Source organism: Camellia sinensis, chromosome 10 (genome assembly GCF_055761805.1).
Source record: "Camellia sinensis isolate YWXY chromosome 10, ASM5576180v1, whole genome shotgun sequence".
Lineage (NCBI taxonomy): Eukaryota > Viridiplantae > Streptophyta > Magnoliopsida > Ericales > Theaceae > Camellia > Camellia sinensis.
In genome coordinates, this window is record NC_138970.1 from 18,392,725 (window position 1) to 18,417,911 (window position 25,187).

Below are 25,187 nucleotides of genomic sequence, written 5' to 3' on the forward strand. Positions count from 1 at the left end.
TTTATAATGCAAAGATTGATGTTTACTCACTGCGAAATCTAGTTCAAAAGTGTTCCGATAAAAGCCTCCGGATTCGGAGCACCCTTTGTGGATATCACAATTAGCTAAACAAAGCCTTTGGATTCGGAGCCCCATCGGCGCATGACGCCATTGGGCCGATAAAAGCCTCCATATTCGGAGCGCCCTTCGTAGATATCACGATTGGCCAAACAAAGTCTCTAGATTCAGAGCCCCATCGATGCATGATGCCATTAGGCCGATAAAAGCCTCCGAATTCAGAGCGCCCTTCGTGGAAATCACGATTGGCCAAACAAAGCCTTCGGATTTAGAGCCCCATCGGTGCATGACGCCATTGGGCCAATAAAAGCCTCTAGATTCAGAGCGCCCTTCGTAGATATCACAATAGGCCAAACAAAGTCTCCGGATTCGGAGCCCCATCGACGCATGAAGCCATTGGGCCGATAAAAGCCTCCGGTTTCGGAGCCCCATCGGCGCATGACGCCATTGGGCCGATAAAAGCCTCCAGATTCACAGCGCCCTTCGTGGATATCACGATTGGCCAGTCTCCGGATTCGGAGCCCCATCGGCGCATGACGCCTTTGGGCCGATTAAAGCCTCTGGAGTCAGAGCCCCATCGGCGCAAGACGCCTTTGGGCCGAATTCAGCGCAACCACATAAACAAATCAAAACATGCAAACATTCGAAGTAAGATGCCTAATTAAGCATGTAAAAATTCAAAATGAAACACAAACATTTAAAATAAAACATTTTACTCAATCAGGCAATAATTACATTGTTTTATACGCAATCTGCATTTGAGCATTACAATATCTATTTTTATTCGGCGTCTCCCTCGTCGTCATTCTTCTCGACTTTAAAGGTGAAAAAGGGGAAGTGATCACGTTGGTATAGCGGCAACGCCGAATCAACGCCCATTGCTCAGAGAGCCTCCGCGGTTTGAAGTGCCTTGATCCAACTATGCTTAAATCCATGATTTTCATATCAGCAAACTTCCTCGGCGAGCTTTTCCCTGGTCTTCTCTATCCCTACTTTTCGGCCTTCATGGAAGCCTTTTTCATAAGCCCTCCACTTCGCCGACTCTATGGAAAACATGCTCGTCGTATCACGATCGGCAATTGCATTACTGATAAGGCGCTGGGGCACCCTTTCTTCCACAACTGGATTAGCTTGCCCGGCTGGTTATGTCTGACCGGCCTTGACCTTTCTTAGCTCGTGTTTAGTCACTTCCGCGCGAGCTTCCAAGTTTCGAATGCGCTCATCCTTCTTCTCTATTTCTCGTCTCGCAGCACGAAGGCGCATGCCGATTTCATAGGCGGTGTACAGCCCTTTCACCGTCCCATTAACGCCCTCTCGAAACACCTCAAAGTCAGGTCAACCAACCATCGACTGTTGGACTTCTAGCAGAAAAATCTGTCGTGCAAATTCAACTGCCACGTTCGGGTCACGGAAGATGGAATCTGCCTCTGTCATCGATTTGTTCCCAACAAAAATAGAAAAGCTCAATGGATGTGGTGGTCCACTGGCCTCACTTCGCAAACGAAGGGAGCTCCCCCGCTGGCGCTTCTCCTTCCTTGGTAACCTGCTTCGTCGACGCAAAGAGTGGCGCCTCTCATGCTCTGCAGATGCCCTACCTCCCGTACGGGGAGGCTCGCCACCTCAATTCATTGATGATTCCAGCTCCGCCAGAGTCCTACCCTCTCCCTTACTATTAAAGAAAAGTCTGGTTGACATTTACATTTTTCTGGCCATGGAGGACGTGCAGAATTGAGTCACTCTATGAAACTCAGATGGAATCTCTCACCCCTTTTTAATCACGCAGGAGTGCACCCCACTCCCGAGGCGACATCATTAATGCGCGCACTCCTACAACCACCAATATTCAGTATTATTGATTCATTCCGATCTAGAAGATATATTCAGCTTTAGAAGTTCATACATTGGCTAGGGCAAGAGCAGATTTATTAATCTGATCGGCTAAATACCTAAGCCCGATGCTGATCGATTTGTGCTGCAGCCACTCCATGAACTAATTATATTCGGCTTTCGGAGTCCATACATTGGCTGGGGCAAGGGCAGATTTATTGATCTGATCGGCCAAATACCTAAGCCCGATGCCAATCGATTTGTGCTGCAGCCACTCCATGAACTAATTATATTCGGCTTTCGGAGTCCATACATGGGTTGGAGCAAGGACAAATTTATTGATTTGATCGGCCAAATACCTAAGCCCGATGCCGATCGATTTGTGCTGTAGCCACTTCATGAACTAATTATATTCGGCTTTCAGAGTTCATACATTAGCTGGGGCAAGGCCAGATTTATTAATCTGATCAGCCAAATACCTAAGCCTGATGCCGATCGATTTGTGCTGCAGCCCCTCCATGAACTAATTATATTCGGCTTTCGAAGTCCATACATTGGCTAGGGCAAGGGTAGATTTATTAATCTAATCGGCCAAATACCTAAGCCCGATGCCGATCGATTTGTGCCGCAGCCGCTCCATGAACTAATGATATTCGGCTTTCGGAGTTCATACATTGGCTGGGGCAGGGGTAGATTTATTAATCTGATTGGCCAAAAACCTAAGCCCCATAAACTAATGATATTCGGCAAGATCACATTTATTAATCTGATCACATTTATTAACCCTTAGTTATCTAATTGGCAAGTGTACACGAACGTTTATCTACCGTGCAACAGACAGCAATAGTTTTACCCAAAATACCAAAAACAAAACAGCAATCTTTCATCGATAACCACAATTAAATATAGGAAATAATGCAAGGCAAGGGAAATATTCATTCATAAATTGAATACAACATAGTCATCATTTTATACATGAAGATTACCCCAAGCAAATAGATGTCTACTAAGAAAACAAAACATGTTTAGAAGAACACATATTAAAAATACCTAACAAAACTAAAATATCTCCCAAATCAATCCTCGGGATCAGACTCAAGCAGCTCAATGTCCATTTGCTCATATGGAATTGGCATGGCCAATGTCACTCCAACGGCAACAAGGGCTTTGAGCCAGCCGTGTTTGAATCCCCGATTCTTGAATTTGGAGACTTCTTCTACATAGTTTTCAAGGACGGTGCTTTTCCTAGCCTCAAACGCCACAGAAGCCTCGGAGTCAGCCTTTTCCTTAGCCTTCTTCGACTCTTCCAATTTGGCCTCCAGCTTGGCAAGCTCCTCCTTGGCTAACTTGAGCGATTCCTCGCTCTCGTTTGCCCTCTCCTCGGCGTCGGATCTGAGCTCGTCAGCAGTTCGCGCCCTCTCCTTCTTAGCTTTGGCTCGTGCACTTTCCATTGTGGCTCTCGCCACCTTGAACTCGGCCCTGCTCCTTTCACCTTCGACCTCCGACTTCAAACAGCTAATTCTTTCAATGGCATCATGCTGGCGGCGGCCTATTTCGGCTATCCTTCCAAATGTCTGCAAAACAAGGTGGGATCATCACATACCAAGAAATACCGTCTGTAAACCAAACCAAAACAAGGAGTTAGGATCAAGTCACAAACCAGAAGGGTCGACTGGGCAGCTAATGCTATTGCTACCAAATCCGGCTCCGCATAAAAGGTTGCCTTGTCAGCCGGCAATGAGACCGAGGCAGCCAAGCTCAACGCCACAGCTGGATCTTTCAAGGCCGACGCTTCAGAGGACATCGGCATGTTTTTTTATCTTTGGTTCAACAACAAAAGGAGAAACCACACCCGACTCCTCTAAGCGTGGTCGTTTATCAACGAGGTTCTCCACAGAGCCGGCCTCACTCTCGGCGGCGGTACGTTTTTCTCCCCGATCTTCTGGAATCGGTTGTTCTTCTAGAATCGGCCGTTCGGCATCCTTCTTCGTCTCGGCCACATGAACTTCAGTTGTTTCTTCTACAATAATAGGTTCGACAGATTCAGTCGAGGCAGGTCCAGAACGGATGGCCTCGGCTTTTCGTCGGGCAACCATGAGTTCGGCGTTTTTCTTTCGTGTCAACTGTGTGAGACTTTCCCTAGCCATACCCTCAGAATAAGCGCCGGGAAGGTCTCCCAAATTTGTGAAAATATCTTCGAAGGTGTCCCCTCGGCTTGATATGGACAAAGGGTCGGACGAGTTGAGTCCGGCTTCCTCAAAGCCCGAGTTAAGAGCTTCGTCAACCTCCGCTGCCAACTGGTCCGGGTCCTCGGCGATTGGTTCAGCCACTTGTTCTTCTACGTGTTCCGAATCGGATGTTTCTAAACCAATCTGCCTTAAGTTCTTGAAGCTGGGGAAGACAAGGGCTGTAAGATGGTTGTCGCCTCGCAGGATTGGAATGTTGTCTGCCACCGAAAATGTCGTGTAAGTCGGCTCATACCGCAAGAGAATGTGGGCCGCCCTCCTTTGTTTTTGAAGGTTTGGACAGCTAATGAACTGTAGCGCGGTTTTAATTTCTGCAAGAACAGCGTCGTTGTTTGAAACCAATACTCTTTTCAAGTCGCTGCCTGCATAAACAAAGCGATTAGATATATATAGTGCCGAATACAGATATTGTAATAACAGAAACAAAAGTGATCTAATCGGGCATCTGGTTCGCCTTTTCAGCTTGGCACGGGGTCTAGTTGATCTTCACCCTCACCGAATTCCCAATTGCCTCAGACAACGACCATCACGTCATCGACACACTTGCCAGAGCTAGCAAGCATAGTCACTAAGTGATGATCAATATCCTTGGCTCTAAAAAAGTAGCGTCCTAGCCGACCAGTAGATTTGGCTAGGACATAACAATGCCGAACATCGAGTATACCTAAATTAATCCTAAGATGCCGGTTTAGCTCTACAATTCCCATTATGATGCGAAAAAAATTCACGTTGGGCTAGGGAGGGATTAAACCCCAATATTGAAGAACAGCCCTCAAGAATGGGTGAAGGGGAAAGCGGACTCCGCCCTTGTAGACACCCAATTTTTGACCGACCTTAAGACTCAGACGTCACTGATTGAGCGCTTGGTGATGTTGCATAATGTGCTCGTTCAGAAGTTTCAGAGTCACAGCCGCGAGCCCTGCCTCCGGACTTCCGAACCCTCTTTTGTACTTTGCCTCGGTTTGCGAACTAGGCTCGTTTTTCTTTGTTTCTTTTCCTGAGGGGAGGGAGAGGTCCCGTAGACCATCTCTCAGTGGCCGTGGGCCACATTTGGTGGCCGTAGGCCATTTTGCCCATTTCGGAGTCCGGTTCCCGGTTTTCGGGATCGTTGGCCGTGTGCCTCGGTTCGGGACCGCCTAATCATCTCCGTTTGCTCTGATTTTTGGCATACATCTTATTTTCTCCCTTTTGAGGGACACTGGGGTCTGAGAAACCCACTTCGTGGCCGAATGCCACTTTCGGTGCTTAACAGCCTATTTTCGAGACCTCGAACTGCGCGTTTTGGCCCCCGAACATTCGTTTTGCAACGGTTTTCGTTCATTTTTGGCAGGTACCTCTGTTTTATCACCGGGAAGGTCACTGAAGAATGGGAGGCCAGTAATTGTTGCAGCAACCAGTTATATATCCTCCGACGCCCTCCGACGCCCGTTTTTCACACTTCCGGGTTAATGTTGAACACCTTGGGGGCACTTTCTTGAACTTTGAACCACATATTTGTCATGTACACACTTGGGAGGACCCTAAAAGTTGGTGGCCGGCCAGTAATTCCACCTGACCCTTTTGAACCCCTCCTTCCGGGCTAATGTTGAACACCTTGGGGGCACTTTCTTGAACTTTGAACCACATATTTGTGATGTACACACTTGGGAGGACCCTAAAAGTTGGTGGCCGGCCAGTAATCCCACCTGACCCTTTTGAACCCCTCCTTCCGAGCCAATGTTGAACCCCTTGAGCCACTTTCTTGGACTTTTAACCACAGGGTTGTGTTGAGGACACATGGGAGGACACCATCATGTGGTGGCCGGCCACTAAACCAGCTTGACCCTTTTGACCCCTAGCCGGCCGGCTAGGGGGGTGGCCGGCCGGCCACCTGGAACAAAAGTACCTGGCCGGCCGTATTCCTCACACTGTTCACTTTACAGCTGTATAGCTTTATCCCCCAGAAAATATCAATATCCGGGGGATATTTTGTGGGGGAAAGCTTGCCTCCTTTTCCCCCACCCTTTACACCCTCTTTTTGGTCCTTATAACCAAAGGCCAACACTTCATTTAGGGGTTAGAAAAAATTGCTTACAAGTCTTGCATTGAAACCTCCCTCCTTCTCTCATTTTTACCTCAAAACAACCAAGTTCTACACTTCATTCCTTCTTCACCACCAAGCACCACCACCATCACTCCATTTCCAGCAACAAGGAGGGTTTCTCAGAGGCTAAAGGTGTTGCAACTTGGTCCAAGAAGCAACAAAAGAATTGGTCTCCAAGGGTGAGTTGCAATTTTCCCTCTTTGGCCCATTTCTTGTAACTTTTGTAAGCCATCTATGCTTTTTGCTTTGAGCTCCGGCCATAACTGAAAGTGGCCTTATTTTGAGCTCATTTTCACTTTTGATTAAGGGCTCAACCCTGTTTGAGTCCCTCATGTTGCACTTGCTTCAATACCCTTCTTAAATACCGTTTTTTTGCTTGATATTTTTAGCTCGTGTGTAATCTGTTTTGAAGTATGATGTGAACTGTAAGTAGGCTTATTTTGAGCCCCTCTTCAACATTGAAGAGGGATCAACACTGTTTGGGACCTCCATGTTATACTTGCCTTTATACTCCCTTTTTGGTCCCATTTTTGCATGCTATGGCAGCCTATTGTGCTTTGGTTTTTGGTCATTTTACAGAGCTAGAAAAGTTCTTATTTTGGTCCATTATTCATGTTTCATTTAGGTCCTTTCATGTTTTGGGACCTCCATATGCCACTTCATGTTTTATCTCTCTTTTGGTCCCCATTTTTGCATGTTTTGTTAGCCTATCATGATTTTGTTTTTGGCCATTTTACAGTTCTGAAAATAGTCTTATTTTAGCCCATTATACATGTTTCATTAAGGGTCTTTGGCCGTTTGTGGAATATTTTGCATACCTCATGTTATAGCCTCTTTTGAGCCTTATTTTGCATTGCATTTCTAGCATGTTTGTATACTGTTTTGGAGTTTTTACAGTTCTGTAAATATGCTTATTTTTGGTCCCTCTTCAATGTTGTAGAAGGGAATTTTTCAGTTTGGGCTTTGCATATACCACTTGCCCCTTTGGCCACATTTTGGTCCGTTTTCTTGCGTAAGAACTTAGCCTTATCTATGCTTATTTTTGAGGTTTTTACAGTTCTTTGAAAGTGCTTATTTTTGGTCCCTCTTCAATGTTGTTGAAGGGTCCTAACCCATTTGAGGTTAGCAGCTGTGAGTTGCCTCATAATCTCATGTTTAGGGCCATTTTCGCATGCTAATTTTGCCCTATCTTTGCTTGCTGTTTGGCCATGTTTTGTACTAGAAAAATGCTAATTTTGGGACTGCCTTGCTTCTGTATATTCATTGCATGTCCATATTGTGCATGTTTGGTATAGCTATAGGCCATTTCGGGTGCCAAAATTCATGTTTCGGGACTATTCCATGCATCGGGTGTACTCTCGTCTTATTTCGGGGCTGTTTTCCCCCACATTTCAGTGCTGAAATTCCATTAGCATGTTTGCATATCATTTTAGCCATATTGCATTGCATATGCCATTGCCTCAGCTTGCGTGCCCGTGTGCACGCGTTTCGAGGCACTTCATTTTCATCCATCGGCCTCTTGTGTGAGTGTAGCTGAGGCTCTCTCATGTTAGTATAAGTCCATGTTGCATTCTATATGACATTTTAGCCATATTGCATTGCATAGGCCATTGCCTCGGTTTGCGTGCCCGTGTGCACGCGTTTCGAGGCACTTCATTTTCATCCATCGGCCTCTTGTGTGAGTGTAGCTGAGGCTCTCTCATGTTAGTATAAGTCCATGTTGCATTCTATATGCCATTTCCATGCCATTGCATTGCATATGCCATTGCCTCGGTTTGCATGCCCATGTGCACGCATTTCGAGACACCTCATTTTCATCCATCGGCCTCTTATGTGAGTGTGGCTGAGGCTCTCTCATGTTAGTATAAGTCCATGTTGCATTTTCCATGCCATTTTTGCCATATTGCATTGCATATGCCATTGCCTCGGTTTGCGTGCCCGTGTGCACGCATTTCGAGGTACTTCATTTTCATCTACTGGCCTCTTATGTGAGTGTGGCTGAGGCTCTCTCATGTTAGTATAAGTCCATGTTGCATTTTCTATGTCATTTACATTGCGTCTGTCATTTTCTCGATTTGCGTGCCCGTGTGCACGCATTTCGAAACATCTCATTTTCATAGCATTGTGTATGTTAGGATTGTATTTTAGTCGCATTTCACGCATGTCATGCATATTGCATCATGTTCGGGATAGGAGTTAGCCCGGGCACGGGAAACGAAGTGCATTTCGTACTCCGAGTGACGGAATGTATCTCAATTCCCCGGTCACCGACACTCCGGATTATCCATGATGGAGTTAGGTCTCGTTGTGTTTTCATGTGCATTCATCCCATATTAAATTGTGCAATTCGACTCCTCGGCCATCATGCCTCGGTATACGTGATTGGTGGCACGAGGATCGAGACATGCATATATATGTGAAAATACATTGCTATGCCCCTTTCCTGCTCTCTGTTGCAGCAAATGAAGAATCAGCAACTTTTTGGAGTTTGGCGCGCATTTCAAGAAAATGTGCAAACAGAGGCTAATTGGGGCATCGTCATGGATTTCCGCGCAAAGCAGCCTAACATACATCATCCATCAGAAGCAAGGCAGTCCCTGGCTTGCACGCCAGTTTTACAGCTTTCTTAGTTAATTTGTTAAATTAATTAGGAATTTGTATATTATTCAGACTGTAATATTTGGACTGTAATATTCTTTTATTTGGGACTGTATTATTTATTCGGACCCTCTGCGCGAGGGCATAACTGTAATAAGTGTGCGTGTGCGTGTTGTATGTCTCCCAACCCCACGTCTTTCTCCCTTTTATTTATCCGCTTATGATGGTTAGATTAGGACATATTTCAATTAGCATACAGTATGATAGCATGTTTGCATTCATTCATCTGTTTTGCATGCATCGGGCTCGGCGCATCATACTAACTGCATTGTACTTTCAATTCCAAATTGAATACATGATTAGCTGTAGCATTTCATATACCATGTTTAGAATAGCCGAGCCTGCTATAATTGCATTTTTGCATGTGTTGCATTAGGTATTTCTGTATACTTAGGATTCATGCATGATTTCTAATGAGTTTCTGTTTTGGCTTGGAGTACCCGGTGAGCTTTATGCTTTAGCACCCTTGCATGCGTGTGAGTGACTGCCATGAATAGCATGCTTAACATGAGGCTATTTGCTTACATGATATAAACTGCCTGAATGCCTGTGGGTGAAGGTTGGGTTACTTAAATTGGAATAAATCATCAAATGTTTTAAGCCTACCTGCGGGTAGCAAACCATTTTCAAAAAGCGAACATGAAATGTTTTGTTCCAATTCAGGCGATCCAGTCTATACTTGTATGTTGTGCGCATCACTTAGTAACCTAGGCTAATAACCGGAATAAGAACATACAATGTTTTCAAAAATAGATATCATGGTTAGTAGAGGCCGGTCTATGACCGGGCGAGCGGGGGTGCTCACGAAGTGACCTTCCCCAATCGTACCCAAGTTCCCGAGCCGAGGCAACTTTGGTGATGACGGACACGTGGCCTTTGGCAACGAGTCAGGGTTTCCTAAATTTCCCAAAATAAAATATTTAGGTGGCGACTCTGTATCTGGCAAAGCAGTCCATGTTTGGCACTTCTTTCAAAAAATCTGTTTTCTCAAAACGATTTGCCGGATTTGGACTCTTTGGTTCAGATTTAGAACCGTGACACAAATCGAGTCCGAGCTGTAGCGAGGTCCCCCGCGGGCTTGTTACAGTTTCTGGCGACTCTGCTGGGGATTTAGAGAACTTGACTCGAACTCTTGATATCTGTTTTTGACTACACTTGTGTGTTTCTTTGCATTGCATTTGCATTGGTGCGCCTAGGACACCGTGTTTGCCATCTGCTATTCCTGAACGGTTTGCCGGAGGCTTGTCTTGTCAAGGCATGACCATAAGGCTGACCGGTTGTGGGCTCTGCCAGTATGGGAACACAAACCCCGGTTTTACCGGGGCACCCTCTTTGACCTTTCGACCTAGTGCATATTCGGATCCATAGTGACCATTCCAAATTAGGACAGGTTGCTTACCCGTTTATAGGTTGTTTGAAACCACTCTGTTGCGTAGTGAAACCCTAGCTCCTGACAAAATAGGACAGGGAAACCCTACCCCAACATAGGGGTGTTTTGGCTCTCACTTATCTGCTATGTGCTTTAGAGTGCGTCTCTACAGGAATGCATATATCAGTGTATAAGTTTGGGCATCAGGCCTGCGGGCATCAATTCAGTATTGTGGGTATCAGGCCTGCGGGCATCAGTCAGCATTTGAGAATCAGTTATCTGCGAGTATCAGATTCAGATTTGGGGACAGTGATTCAGGGATAATAATCAGTGTTTGAGGACAGTGTGTATTCAGCTTATCGACTGTGTGTTGTTATGCCAGGCTGTGTGTCATGCATTTCTTTTAAGCTGTTATGATGTCCGTTTATCTGTTTATTTTTCCTTTTCGCTTATTTATCTTTTGCTAGGTCAGTTTTAGCACAATTGCTTCCAACCCAGCAGGCATTCCCCAAGCACTTTGGACACGAGGTCGTCGACTCCATCGATCTGAGGATCTAATCGACGGACAGCCAGTGTTCCATTCTCTACCCCCCGTTACCAGGAGAAGGCAGAGAAATCGTAGTGTATCTGAACAGAGATCACCAGAACAGTGGTTTCCCCCATTAGTGGACAGTCGAATTGAGATCCCCATCGTTGCTACAGAGATAAATCTGCCAGTAGTTCAGATAGATCAAAACAGTATGGCGGCACCAACAGGAGTCGAGGAGATGATGCGCCAAATGCAAGAAACTATGCGGGCCATGCAGCAGGATGCCGTTCGCCGGGATGAACTCGCTAAGCAACAGGCCGAGATTATGACCCAGCAGGCTGAGCTGATTACCAGACTGCAACAATAGAATACAGCATCTGCTTCACAACAAATTCCTCCTCCGGCAAGGGCTCCATTACCTGAGCAGACACCTGCTGTTCAGAACGCTCCTCCAAACACCCAGAATACTGTGCCGACTATCCAGAACCTGCAGGAGGACACGAATCTTCCAACGGGGCCAGCTCCGCCCCCGCTTCCACCACAATTGTCCAAGGTCCATACACCCAATCACCCGGACTCTCCCTTCGAGGTCGAGGTTGATCATACAGCTCTGAAATTGAGCAAACTTGAGAAGCTCTTCAAGAAATCCCAAGGGGTCAAGGCTATGCCGGATATCGAAGACGGATATACCGAGGAGGCCGTAACACTCCCCGATAGGTTCAAAATGCCACAAATCGACCGCTTTGACGGGTCCGGCGACCCCATGGTCCATCTCCGACTGTTCGCAGACATCTTGCGGCCAATGGGCCTAACACGACCACAGAAGCTTTCACTATTCGGCCGAACCCTGTCGGGTGTGGCCGCCCACTGGTACGCAAAGTTACAAGATGAAGTGAAAAAGAATTGGGATGAAATGTCTGAGGCCTTTGTCGCGCAATATTCGTACAACACTCAGATCGAGATCACAACCCGTGATCTCGAAATGACAAGGCAAGAGCCCAAGGAAACTTTCTCGGACTTTGTAATCCGATGGAGGGCAAAGGCGTCAATGATGACTTTAAGGCCCACGAACAAAGATCAAATCCGGATGATTGTGCGCAATCTCCACCCAAAGTTGATGCAGAGAATGATTGTAGTCCCCTTTCCTACTTTCGCAGATTTACACGAGATGGGGGTGCAAATCGAAGATGCCATGAAACAAGGTCTGTTTGACCACGATAGGGAGCAACCGAGGAGGACTTTCAACCGTAACAACAATGCGGGCCCGAGTGGCGCTGCAAATACAAGAGCCTCGGAAGTCAGTATGGTCACCACCACTCCCCCTCCCCCTCCAAGGCCCATGGCTACCACACCCTTCTCCGGCGCGTCCGGAAGCAACACACAAACTAACAGATTCCAACCACGAGGCCAAAGAACCTTCACCCCATTATACATGCCCCTGTCCAAAGCTCTAGGGGTGTTGATCAGGAAAAAGCATCTGAAACCCCTGGAGCCAAACCCACTACCGAATCCACTCCCTCCCTCTCATGACCCAGCAAAGTACTATGCGTATAACCAACAACACGGTCACGACACCGACCGTTGTTTCAGATTGCGTCATGAGATCCAGGATCTTATTGACAAACAGGTGATCGCGCCTCCTGATAAACCCAATGTCACAACCAACCCTCTCCCACCACATAACCAAGCTCCCCCTCCCAACAGAATCAATTTTATCCAAACTGGGGTCGCATCTTACGATCCCAGTATCTATATCACCCCATCCCACCTACCCAAGCCGGAGGTGTTCCTCCCCGATTGCACTGACTTCTTGTGCATGGTGGACATCTCCAAAACCCAACCAGAACCAACGGTGGTGACCGTCAAAGATAGGGCAGGGCAGATTTCGGGAGAGGATGAGATTGTTGAATCTGGGACTGGACAGAGTTTTGCTGGGGGAGCCTATGATCCAAGCGAGTACATCCTATCAACGAGCTGAATTGGGCTACGTATAGAATTGCCAGAGACAGGAGAGCTATGCATGATCCGGGGGGATGGATCTGGGCTAGGGGCAGATGATCTGACAGCCGTAGAGAAGGACTTTACCAACCTGTAATTTTTCGATGACCAGGAACCGGGGGATTCGGCAATCAACTGGTTCGACTATGAGGAATCAGCAGAGGCCACTGGGTGGCTCGAGGATCAACCAGATGAAGTGGGGGAAGCCCAACCAGAACAGAGCCCGGCAGGGGCAGAGGTATCAGCTGTGGCCGGAATGGCCGGAAGTCAAGTTGTATCGCCGGAGAGCGCCGGTGTTAAGAATTCCGCTCGAGACTTGGGCATTATGGATACGGGAATTGTTGAACGACCAGCTCTACTGATGCAGTTGGAACGAGAAAAGTTTGAGGATGCCGAGAGAATTAGGAAAGCTAAGGGCCCTGAGGGGACTGAAAGTGCTGTGTGCACGAAGATGGAGAATGCTGCGAGCATGTGGACAGGGAGTACTGCGAGTGCAACTAAACCGGAGCCAGACAGGTGTCTGTTGGCTGCCGACGGAATGTGGTGGGAAGACGATGACTTATGTCTTGCCCACACAGATGAAGACTGGGGGAATAATCAACCGGATGACACTTGGTACCTCGATGAGGTTGACCACATGACGAGAAGTGGGCGGTACTTCAAACCCCCACACCTGGACCAACCCGAGGCATCCGGGAAGGATAGAGAAGCGCAGAAACAGAAGGAGAAGCAGATTGAAGATGAAGCTGTGCTGAAACAGTTAAAAAAGATACAAGCGGACATCTCCATCTAGGGACTGCTAATGGCGTCACGAGTACATAGAGAAGCCGTCCTGTCTGCTATGGACAAGTCCAAACTCTCCATAGACACCACGCCTGAACAGCTGGTTGGGCTAGTTTTTCCGGGAGGAGGTTCCCCGGCATTAACCTTTTCGGACAAGGAGCTACCGCCTGAGGGCACAAATCATAACAAACCTATCTATATTTCTGTGGAATGTAGAGATAAGTGGATACCGGTGGTACTTGTTGATACCGGGTCTGCGATTAATGTCTGCCCGACCAGAACGGCATATGCAATCGGGTTGAAGCCCGTGGACTTCGTCCCAACTACCCAAGTGATCAGAGCATACGACAATACCAGCAAAGAAGTGATGGGGACTGTTAAAATTCAAACCAAGGTTGGTCCAGGACAACACAGCATTGAATTTCATATCTTGGACGTTCCCGCAACCTTTAACCTACTTTTGGGGCGACCGTGGTTGCACCAGGTCAAAGCAGTCTCTTCCACTCTACATCAGATGCTAAAGTACCCTCACGGGAAAGGGGTAGCAATCGTTTTTGGGAATTCATCAATCCATCCGCCGCCGGAAGTGTCCACACCTGTCTTGGAGATCGAGCACGGCACGAAGGATGTGTTTTTATCGGGGTTCACTTTGGCCGAGGCTCAAGTAGTGCAGAATGTCATGGCTATGAATGAGGGTATGTACGTCAGTGCTTAATCTATCTACCTCATGAACAAGCTACAACATATCCCCGGGATGGGATTAGGAAGAAGCGGCCGGAAGAGCGTCGCAGTATCGGCCGAAGTGCCACACAACCCTCACACCTTTGGACTGGGTTATCTGCCCACCAAAGAGGATTGGGTGAGGAAAGGGAAAGAAATGGCCGGAAGGGCCAGGGCAAAGAAGGCTGGGAAGCCATTTGAGTTAATGCATAGGCCCATCTGGGGCACCCTAAACGGACGCTTCGTCCAGGAGGGGGAAGATTTTCCATTCTACGGCTTCCCAGAGCCATGGCTGAACGCGGAGAGGAAGCGCGTGCCTGGCTTTGAAATCTTCTTCGACATACAATTACCTGGGGATGACGTTGCCGAAGCGCAGACAGACCCACCAACTGAGGTTGAGTAGTGTAGAGCAGTGGATCCTGAGAGCACAGAGCTTGAAATGGGGGTAGCACTGGCGAGTCTACTATCAGATCCTCCGATCGGCCAAGAGTGCTTGGGGGATAACTCTTCGGTTTCTATGATTGGAGATGAAATAGCTGCGGGCTTTCCAGCGCCGATCTTGGATGCATCTATCGCACCTTCTCTCATCTGGCAATATGAAGAAGGCTTTTTATCTAGCAGCTCCGGGTCAGGTAGTGAGCCGGAATCTGATTCCACCGAATCTTGTGCGTCGGAATCAGATTCCAGCTCGACTGAGTCTGAGTCCGGTATTCCTGGGGGTGATAACCCGGATGCCACAGTCCTGTCTAGGTCGTCATTTTCATTTTCTTTTGAGTCTGTTGTAACAGAGGAATCTGACGGCCTGGAAATATTTAATGAGAATGATGTGGATGTGGTTTCTGAGTATTTTTCTGTGCCTTTGATTTATTGCTTAAATCAGGATTTTCAAAATTTTGATGAAAACAACGAGGAAGAAATTCCTCCAGTTTTGCAACAATTAATTGATCAAGAGCAGGAAAGATTTGTTAAACCCTTAATGGATGAAATCATTACTGTGAATGTTGGTACTGAGAAGGACCCGCGGCTGGTCCAGATCGGGTCCACGTTGTCTTCTGAGGAACGCGAGAGCTTATTCGCTTTATTAAAAGATTTTAAAGATGTTTTCGCGTGGTCCTACGAAGACATGCCTGGAATCGATCCTGAGATTGTACAGCACCGGATCCCTCTTGACCCCGAGGCCCGACCTGTCAAACAGAAGCTCAGAAGGATTCGCTCGGACTGGGCTCTCAAGATCAAGGAAGAGGTCACCAAGCAAATTGACGCAGGTTTCCTGCTAGTATCAGAATACCCAACTTGGTTGGCCAACATTGTTCCAGTGCCGAAGAAGGACGACAGAATTCGGGTCTGTGTAGACTTCAGAGATTTGAACAGGGCCAGTCCGAAGGACGACTTCCCCTTGCCGCACATTGATGAATTGGTAGATTTCACGGCCGGACACGCCTTGCTTTCATTTATGGATGGCTTTTCAGGCTATAATCAGATAATGATGGCACCCGAAGACCGGGAGAAGACTGCGTTCACTACCCCGTGGGGTACATATTGTTATAGAGTGATGCCATTTGGGTTGAAAAATGCTGGAGCTACTTATCAGCGGGCAGCAACTACAATATTGCATGATATGATCCATAAAGAGGTCGAGGTGTATGTGGACGACATGATTGTCAAGTCCAAAGAGAGAGAAGGCCACTACACCGCCTTACAAAAATTCTTTCAAAGGATCAGAGAGTTTCGGCTGCGGTTGAATCCCCAGAAATGCACGTTTGGTGTTACAGCAGGGAAGATGCTAGGGTTTCTGATTACACAAAGGGGCATCGAGGTCGACCCTTCCAAAATCAAGGCCATCTTAGAAATGCCACCACCAAGGACTGAAAAGGAGGTGCGAGGCTTTCTGGGTAAAGTGCAATTCATAAGACAGTTTATCTCTAAATTAACCTTGACTTGTGAACCACTTTTTGGTCTCCTGAAGAAAGGAAAGAAATTCCAATGGGACGGCCGATGTCAAGCAGCTTTTGAGCAGATCAAAGAATATCTACAGAACCCGCCCGTGTTGTCACCACCAGAGCCGGGGAGACCGTTGATATTGTACCTTTCGGTAACTGAGACTACCATGGGCTGCATGCTCGCGCAGGAGTCAGAAGACAAAGTGGAAAGAGCCATCTACTATCTGAGCAAAAAGATGCTGGATTACGAGACCCGCTATACGCCGCTGGAAAAGGCTTGTTTAGCCTTGGTATGGGCTACAAGGAAGCTGCGGCACTACCTGTTAGCTCACTCTGTAATGTTGGTTTCGCGTTTGGATCCCATCAAATATCTTTTCGAGAAACCAGCACTTACGGGTAGGCTAGCTCGTTGGCTGCTGTTGCTCTCCGAATTTGATTTGACGTATGTAACGCGCAAGTCAGTGAAAGGAAGAGCGGTAGCAGAGTTCCTTGCCGACCACCCGGTTGAAGGGGATGAAGCGGTTGAGTATCTATTCCCAGATGAAGCCATTCTGCACGTCGAAGATGAAACTTGGACGATGTACTTTGACGGAGCGTTAAACCAGTATGGGTATGGGATAGGGGTGTTACTGATAGCGCCCGATGATTCCCGTATCCCTTTAGCATTCAAGCTCCAGTTCAAAGTCTCGAACAATGAGGCAGAGTATGAGGCATGTATTGCTGGCCTGGAAGCAGCCCTAGAACTAGGGGCAAGACGGTTGGACGTTATTGGGGACTCGAACCTTGTTATGTCTCAAGCAAAAGGAGACTGGAAAGTCAAGGAGGAAAGAATGATAATTTACCACCAAACCTTGGATTTGTTAATTCCTCGGTTTGAGAAGCTAAATTTCACCCACCTCGTAAGAGAGAACAACAGGTTTGCAGATTCACTAGCAACTCTATCTTCTATGATAGACATCCCGTCCGGAGTCCGGATGCGTCCAGTCATTATTGATCAAAAGTTTACGCCAGCATACGAGTCGATTTCCGCCATAGATGAGGCTCAAGACGGCAACCCCTGGTATTACGACATCTGGAACTTCTTGGAAAAGGAGACGTATCTACTAGGGGCAAATGCCAAGGATAAGAGGGCCATCAGAAGAATGGCTGCTCAGTTCGTTATCTGCGGGGGTAAGCTGTACAAAAGGGGTCATCTGGGAATGCATAAGCTCTGTGTAGAAGCTGAAGAGTCGAAGCGCCTGATGGAGGCCATCCATGGGGGGGAGTGCGGTGCACACATGAATGGGGTAATGCTGGCTAGAAAGATCCTCAGACAGGGCTACTACTGGTCAACCATGGAGGAGGATTGTATTAGTTTTGTTCGGCGATGCCACAAATGTCAAATTCATGCAAACCGCATGAACATCCCGCCGTTAAAACTATACAACATGACTTCGCCATGGCCTTTTTCGGTTTGGGGAATTGATGTGATCGGAGCTGTTACCCCGAAGGGGTCAAACGGGCATGAGTTTATCCTAGTAGCGATAGATTATTTCACAAAGTGGGTCGAGGCCCAATCATACGCGGTGTTGAAGGCGTCGCACGTCGCAAAGTTCATCAGAAACAACATCATCTGTCGCTACGGGGTGCCAAACGAGATAATTTCAGATAATGGTTCCCACTTCAAGAAAGAAGTGATAGACTTGTTGGAAAAATACAATGTGGCTTCCCATAAGTCATCTACTTACCGACCGCAAACCAACGGAGCGGTTGAGGCCGCCAACAAGAATATCAAGCATATACTACAGAAGATGGTGGGAACCTATCGGGATTGGCCAGACAAGCTGCCATTTGCTCTGTGGGGCTACAGGACTTCAATCAAAACTTCTACTGGAGCGACTCCATATTCATTGGTCTATGGAATGGAGGCTGTTCTACCCATCGAGATTGAGGTTCCGTCGTTACGAGTATTGGCTGAATGCCAAATAGTCGAAGCAGATTGGCAGCAAAGCAGATTCGAAGAACTCATGCTCTTTGATGAAAGAAGACTGAAAGCACTGTACCACATCCAAGGCTATCAACGCAGAATTGCTCGGGCTTTCAACAAGAAGGTTAAGTCCAGGAATCTGAAAGAAGGAGATTTGGTGCTCAAAGACAACCGAGCTCCCATCCATGACCCAAGGGGCAAGTTCAAACCCAATTGGACTGGTCCTTACATCATCAAAGCTATCTGGTCAGGTGGAGCTGTGGTTCTGATGGATCTAGATGGCTTGGAGTTCTCACAACCGATCAATATGGACAAGTTGAAGAAATATTACCCTTGAGAGGCTCGCTAGGCCGAAAACCCGAAAGGGCGACCTAGGCAAAAGTCAGAGCACAAAAAATTAGAAAATATAAAAACTGAGCTCGCAAGGTTGAAAACCCGCAAAGGGCGGCCTTGGCAAAAGTTAGAGCGCAAAAGGAGAGTGAAAATACTCGAGTGAACCTTGGCCTGAACTACGTAAGGCTTGATTCCCATCTTTGGGATACGTAGGCAAATTTACCTTGAGGTTCAGCCATAAACTTTTCCCCGATCAACTCTGTCCATTTTGATCATCTCAGTCATCTTTATCCATTAGCATTTACCGTGATCTCCGGTACAGTGTTCTTCAGACTAGGGGCAACTTTCCGTTGCCGCGACGGTGCAAAGTTACTCAGACTAGGGGCAACTTTCCGTTGCCATGAAGTGCCGCATTGTTCTTCAGACTAGGGGCAACTTTCCAGTCGCAGGGATCTGGGGTTGTGCATCTCAGTGACAGATCTTCGGCGTGTCCAGTTCTGATCCACATCGAAAATAGTTTTGAAAAGTTTTGATAAAAGTCGGCTTTGTTCAAATTAATCTTTTTACAACTAAGACCATTTTTGGACCAAAGCGGAAAATTTTCAGTACCACAACTTTCAATTTCATTGATTTCAAAACAGAGTTCTCCTGCTCTTATATACAATCGAGGTTGCTTTTTAGTACATTCATAAAGAAAACTTGAAAATGCTAAATAAGCAATAAATTTGGGGCATAGTTGAAATCAAGTATCTCTGCGTCCCCTCCCAGAGCTGGACGAAGCATCTGATGCTAAGCTAGGCCCAACTTGTGCCTCCTCATTGAGCCAATCCAAGCACTCATCGGACAAAGTGCAACTGAAAGTGGGAGCGGGAGCCAGGAGCTCTCTAGTCCTCCACGTTGTGGCATATCGTGCAAGCTGTGCACCCCGAACCGGGAAAGCGGCTGGGTACTCAATCCCCTCCGGTGGACAGGTCTGATTATGACCAAACTGACGCAGGAACCGGAACGAAAAATAGAATACGCAGTGGGTTAGACCAATCAATTGGATCCCAATCAGCCGGGACATACTATAGCTCATCGTCGGGAGGTTGAGCCAAGGACAATGCCAAGCGATGTGGTCTGCGGACAAATTGCACATCCAATCGAACCACCACCTTTCGTCAAGAGCATTGACTAGGCGCTGCCGAAAGAAGTAGCCTCGAGCCGAGTAGGCTGGGCAAGAGTCCACAACCTGCAACTTGTCCATTAACCATACCTAGGGGAGGGATGGAAAATGAGAGATTAAAGAATAGAGAGATGAACGATGAGAGAAAAGTAAGACAAGGGTTTTGTGAGAAAAATCGAGCCCAAGGGCCGAGTGACGTGAGCAAATATATATGTAAGGATGGGTGGGAAACATTACCTGCAGTAGCAGTGGGCTCCCAGCGAACCTAGTCGTCTCCCGGCGATAGACAAAGTCTAAGCCCATCAGCGTCTCAGCCAAGGTCATGGCAATACAGCTCTTTCCTTCTCTCAAGCCTTGGGCAACTTCAATCAGGCGAATGCTAGCTCCGCCGAAGCCCGAGGAAAGCAAAAAGTGAGACAACAAACACAAACAGAGGGTGTGTTGCCGGAAACCCTGCCAATGATGGTTGCTGCGGTCACCGGCGTCGGAAAAATGATGGATCAAGCCGAGGATGTCCAGTTCCCCACTGCAGATCAGAGATCGAGCGTCATGCGCCATAAGCCCACACATCCGCCCTAAAGCCTGAGCATGGCCAAAACGGAGCTGGGGCAAGATCACTTCAGAGCATTCAGACTCCATCAAAACCTGAAAATCTTCGAAAGTGGGACACATCTCTTGGCCGCCAAAGCTAAAAACGTGCGTCACCGGGTTCCAGAACCTTGCCGCGGCATGGAGAAAAGGGAGCTGTAGCGGAGTACGGCTCAGCGTGAATAGTGCATTCAAACCAAAACCCCGGAAGTTCAGCTTTTCCGAGCCATCTAGAGAAGAGATCCAAGATGTGAGATTTTCTGCAAGAAATGCCTCCATCTTTGTGTAAAACTAAGATGAAATGAATGTTCCCGAAGTTGAGACTTTTATAGAGGGAAAAACACTATTCACAGGGACACGTGTCAAAAACCAGGTGGCTGCAGGAATAAATGGCCGGCCGGCCACCTTTTCTGGCTGGCCAGCCATTTACTTTTTACCAAATTGGCCGGCCGGCTTCCTCTCTCCACAAAATTGGCCGGCCGGCTCCCAAAGATGGTCGGCAATGCTGCAGTGTATCCCCTTAGCCCTGTTTTACCCTTCAAGGGAAAGTTTCAAGCATTTCCATGCAACGGGAGAGTAAAAGGCCTTCATTTCCCTCTGTTTCGGATGCGTTCCGGTGCCCAGATCATCCGAAGTACACTCTGTTGTTGCCGAGTTTTGTTTATCGAGTTGTTGTTTTGATTATCGAGTTGTTGTTTTGCTTATCGAGTTGTTTGTCGAGCGGACGTGTTTTACGTTTTTAAGTCATTGCGCTCTGTTTAAGCAATCTTTGTTTAAGTCTTGTTTATTTGCGTTGTCAACGTTATTGCATTTTGTTTATCGAGTTGTAAACTTGCTAAAGGTTCTGTTATATCTTAGTAAGTTGAGTTACTTAGTTTGTTGCGTCGGTTCACTACCTGACTTGGTGACTACACAATGCACATTCCCATTCAATTTCATTTTGGTAAAAAATAAAATGATGCGATACGATGCTAAAAGTTTAAAACATAAACACCTTGCCAAAAAGCTGTTTCATTCCATCATGTTTTACAACGAGCAAAGGTACAAGTTTTTACAGAAAATAAAACTGCCTAACAATGTGCAAAGTGCTACAAACTACTAGTAAAAAGAAAAATAAAGCAGGAAACGGCAGCATCAGTGCCCCCGGGAGCGGGAATGAGAAGCACTCCTCATCCTCTTCTGCGGGACAGCCTCTGCACCATCATCATCGTCTGGGTCCGAGCTGTCATCCTCAGGATCCCCCTCAGCCTCGTCCCCACTCCCCGAACCAAGACCGGAGCCCCCCTCCTCAGCAGATGTCTCTGACTGACAGTCGGTAGCCTCCTCCTCCTCCTCCTCCTCCTCATCAGGCTCTGCCTCTACAACGTGAGCCTTGCGTCTGCGAACAGGCCCTCCCCGAGCTCCTCGAAAAGGCCTAGATGGCCCAGCTCCTCGGAAAGGCCGGGATGGCCCAGCTCCCTGAGAAGGCCCGGATGACCCAACTCCGTGAAATGGCCCAGATGGCCCAGCTCCCCAAGGAGGCCCAGGTGGCCTAGTCTGCGGCTGACCGGACCATGAAGGCATCTGAAAACAAAGAGTTCAATTCAAATACATCAGTCCAAATATATACATCAGATGCAGATACAAGCAAAGACTACGTAAAGTGGGTGCATGTAAATACAGTGTACAAGTGGGGTGTGTGCCAGATGTGCTCTACACAAGTAGTCTATCGATGCAGTAGAAATCAGCATGTCGTCAGAAGTATGATAAATGCCAGAAAACTGAAGGGTACCTGAATGCCCGCGATAGACAACTGTGCCTCCCTCCGCAGGACCATGCCCTCGAGTGTGGCCACCAGTCCAACCACCTCCTCCACGTACCCTCGCGATGGCTGCAAATATGAGCTCATAATCATCAGTGAATGAAAGAGTGTCTAAACGTCTGAATGATGAATGAAAAACAGTGGAGCATACCAGCGGTGAGTCAGGATCAATGGCGTATCGATCACTGGGCATCGGAGGCTCTAGCGAGATCGGAGTCGGAGAGATAGCCCCATACTGCCACGCCATCAACTCAGTCGGCATATCTGGCCATCCAGGATGAGGATAAGTCGGCGAAATCGGAGGAACCGATCTACCCCTACCTCTAGATGTACCAGCCCTACTAGTAGAAGGGGCGTCTGCAGCCCGAGCCCGGGCCTGGCCCGAGGATGACATACCAGCAGGCCTCGTCATCGGGGTACGAGCTCCCGTCAATGGAGGCATCAAATATGTATGGCGGTAAGTGCCGTAATCCCCCTCCTCGAGATATAATAAAGCATCGCTACCCAGCATAGCGCCGACTACCTCTGAGAAAGAGAGCCTGTCAGCAGTCCGCATACTGACTGGGGGTACTGCGGGAGGATCCTGAGAAAGATACCCCCATACTTGACGCAGAAAGCGTTCCCCCAGAAACCATGCCTTGCCAACCGGCCCTTCGAGCAGGACCCTATACTGGGAGATGCCCGATCCTCCGGTATACTGAAATCGGAGACCATCACCCAAGGGCGCCCAGGGCTGCCATGTGATCTGCGGATGACAAATGCATAAACCAATCAGAAATCGGGAATATACAGGGCAAATCAAAGATGAAAATAAAAGGAACTGAAAGTTCTGAAGTACCTCCGACTGTTGCACAGTGTCAAAATACTGTCGCAAGTAAAGGAGAGACTCTCGGCGTCTCGGCCGGTGCGAGCCCTCGAATACCAATGAATATGGGGTCATGGGAGGGGCTGCCACCTCCAACACTGGGCCTAATGTCGGGAAGTATACGTATACCCATAACTGAGAAAAGCAGTGCAGAATATAAATACAAAATGCTGAGGGCAAAATATAGGCTGCAAAGCGCACCGTATGTGCAATGGACAAGTAATGAAGAGCGGAAATGTAAATCAAGGGGACAGAAAATACCTCCCAGGCCCTCCAATAGCCGCCAAGTAAATCTCCCTGCCCGCGGGAAGTGGCGCTCATATAAAAGTAAAGGGTAGCCAGGCCGGCGCCACCCCAGTCATATCGACTGACCTGTGATAGGTCAACCAGAGCGCTCAACAGGTATAGCCCGACTGTGTTTCCTCTATCGGCGAACAGGGTAGTCCCGAAGAGAAACATAAGGAAACCACGGGCGTACTGCTCCGTCTCCTCAAGAGTCTCGGGCACCATCTCCGCCCGTCGGAAGTGGGAAGAGAACCAAGTATATCGGACTCTCCCAGAAACCCTGTCAACAGCCGGGCGAGCCCCCAACAGATATGTCCAAGCGGCCTCCCACTCGCCCATGTCCTCGTCATAGGGGATGGGCCAACCTCCTATGTCTAGGCCAGTCAACACAGCGAAGTCTAGAGGGGTCATAGTCATGTCCCCGGTAGCAGAGAAATGAAAGGAGTTGGTGGTGTCCCACCATCTCTCCACCAGGGCGGCTATCAGTGTCCTCCTGGCCGGGCAACGCGATAATCCCACGCAGAAGGCCCCGAACCCGGCCAAATCAACTAAATCCCGGACAGCCTCTGGGAGCTCAGCGTACCAATCCCTCGCGGCAGTGGAGCTATACCCCCGTACACTGCGAGAACTAACCTGCATTCAGAATGAATACATGTGTCAGTATGAAATGAATGAGCTGTGTGCTAATGAAATGAATGAGCTGTGTGCAATTAACTTGGGCTGCGTGTTCAGGACAATTAACTTGGGCTGCGTGTTCGAGAAAATCAGAGTTTGGGCTGCGTGTTCGACTTCTAATCACTGTGGGCTGTGTGTTCACTATTCTAATCTGGGCTACGTGTTCAGAAAATCAGAGTTTGGGCTGCGTGTTCAACTTTAAATCAGTGTGGGCTGTGTGTTCACTATTCTAATCTGGGCTGCGTGTTCAGAAAATCAGAGTTTGGGCTGCGTGTTCAACTTTAAATCAGTGTGGGCTGTGTGTTCACTATTCTAATCTGGGCTGCGTGTTCAGAAAATCAGAGTTTGGGCTGCGTGTTCGACTTCTAATCAGTGTGGGCTGCGTGTTCACTATTCTAATCTGGGCTGCGTGTTCAGAAAATTTGAAGCTTGGGCTGCGTGTTCGACTTCTAATCATTGTGGGCTGTGTGTTCACTATTCTAATCTGGGCTGCGTGTTCAGGAAAATTAACTTGGGCTGCGTGTTCAAGAAAATTAGAGTTTGGGCTGCGTGTTCTACTCTTAGTCAGTGTGGGCTGTGTGTTCACTTTCAAATTCGGGCTGTGTGTTCGACAAATCAGTGTTTGAGCCGTGCGTCCACCTCTTAACTAATGTGTACTGTGCGTTCGCAATTAATTAATGAGCCGAGTGTTCAGAAATTCGAGTGTTTAAACTACATGTTCAGGATGCAAGCAGAGTACTATGTCATAAGCTAAACTGCGTGCTCAAGCATGGCAAAGGTGCGAAATTCACGAAAAATGCAGAAAATGAAGTAAATACCTCTCGGGCCTCATGAGAGAGGTGATGCTCTGGCTCTCGGAGAAGCAGATCCCCAGGTGCCCGCTCGTCAAAGTCAGTGAAATGACGGAAAACAGCACGAGGAAGGACGTGTGCTGGCGGAGCGTACCTCCCGGGAATAAAAGGCCGGACCCTCGGGGGCAGAGTCATGGGATCAAAATCGTCTCCGGCACCTGGAGGACCTCCGTCGTGGGAAGAATTACCCGCCATTTTCAGAAGATCTGCAAAAGGAGCAAAAATGAGCGAAAATGAGCCAAGATTGGAAAAAGTCAACAAAAGTCAACTCTCGGGAAATGAAAAAAGTCAACAAAAGTCAACTCCCGAGAAAATCTTCCAAATATTGAGACAAACTTACCTCAAGGGGCAAAAATGAGAAAAGAAGCTCCGAAACCAAAATTTAAGCGGCCCAAAATGCTTGAAACTGAATATTTTTGTGAAAACAATTTGCGTGGGGCGTTGGAAA

The 25,187-nt window shown here is 47.7% G+C and overlaps 1 long non-coding RNA gene across 1 annotated transcript; it reads right to left on the reverse strand.

Moving 5' to 3' along the window:
• Positions 1 to 21,738: 21,738 nt before the first annotated feature.
• On the reverse strand, positions 21,739 to 22,366 carry LOC145801571 (uncharacterized). Its single transcript, XR_014343184.1, has 3 exons — positions 22,215 to 22,366; positions 22,034 to 22,132; positions 21,739 to 21,825 (listed from the first exon to the last, which is right to left on the reverse strand). It is a non-coding gene; the product is annotated as an uncharacterized LOC145801571 (long non-coding RNA).
• Between the last annotated feature and the right edge of the window lie 2,821 nt (positions 22,367 to 25,187).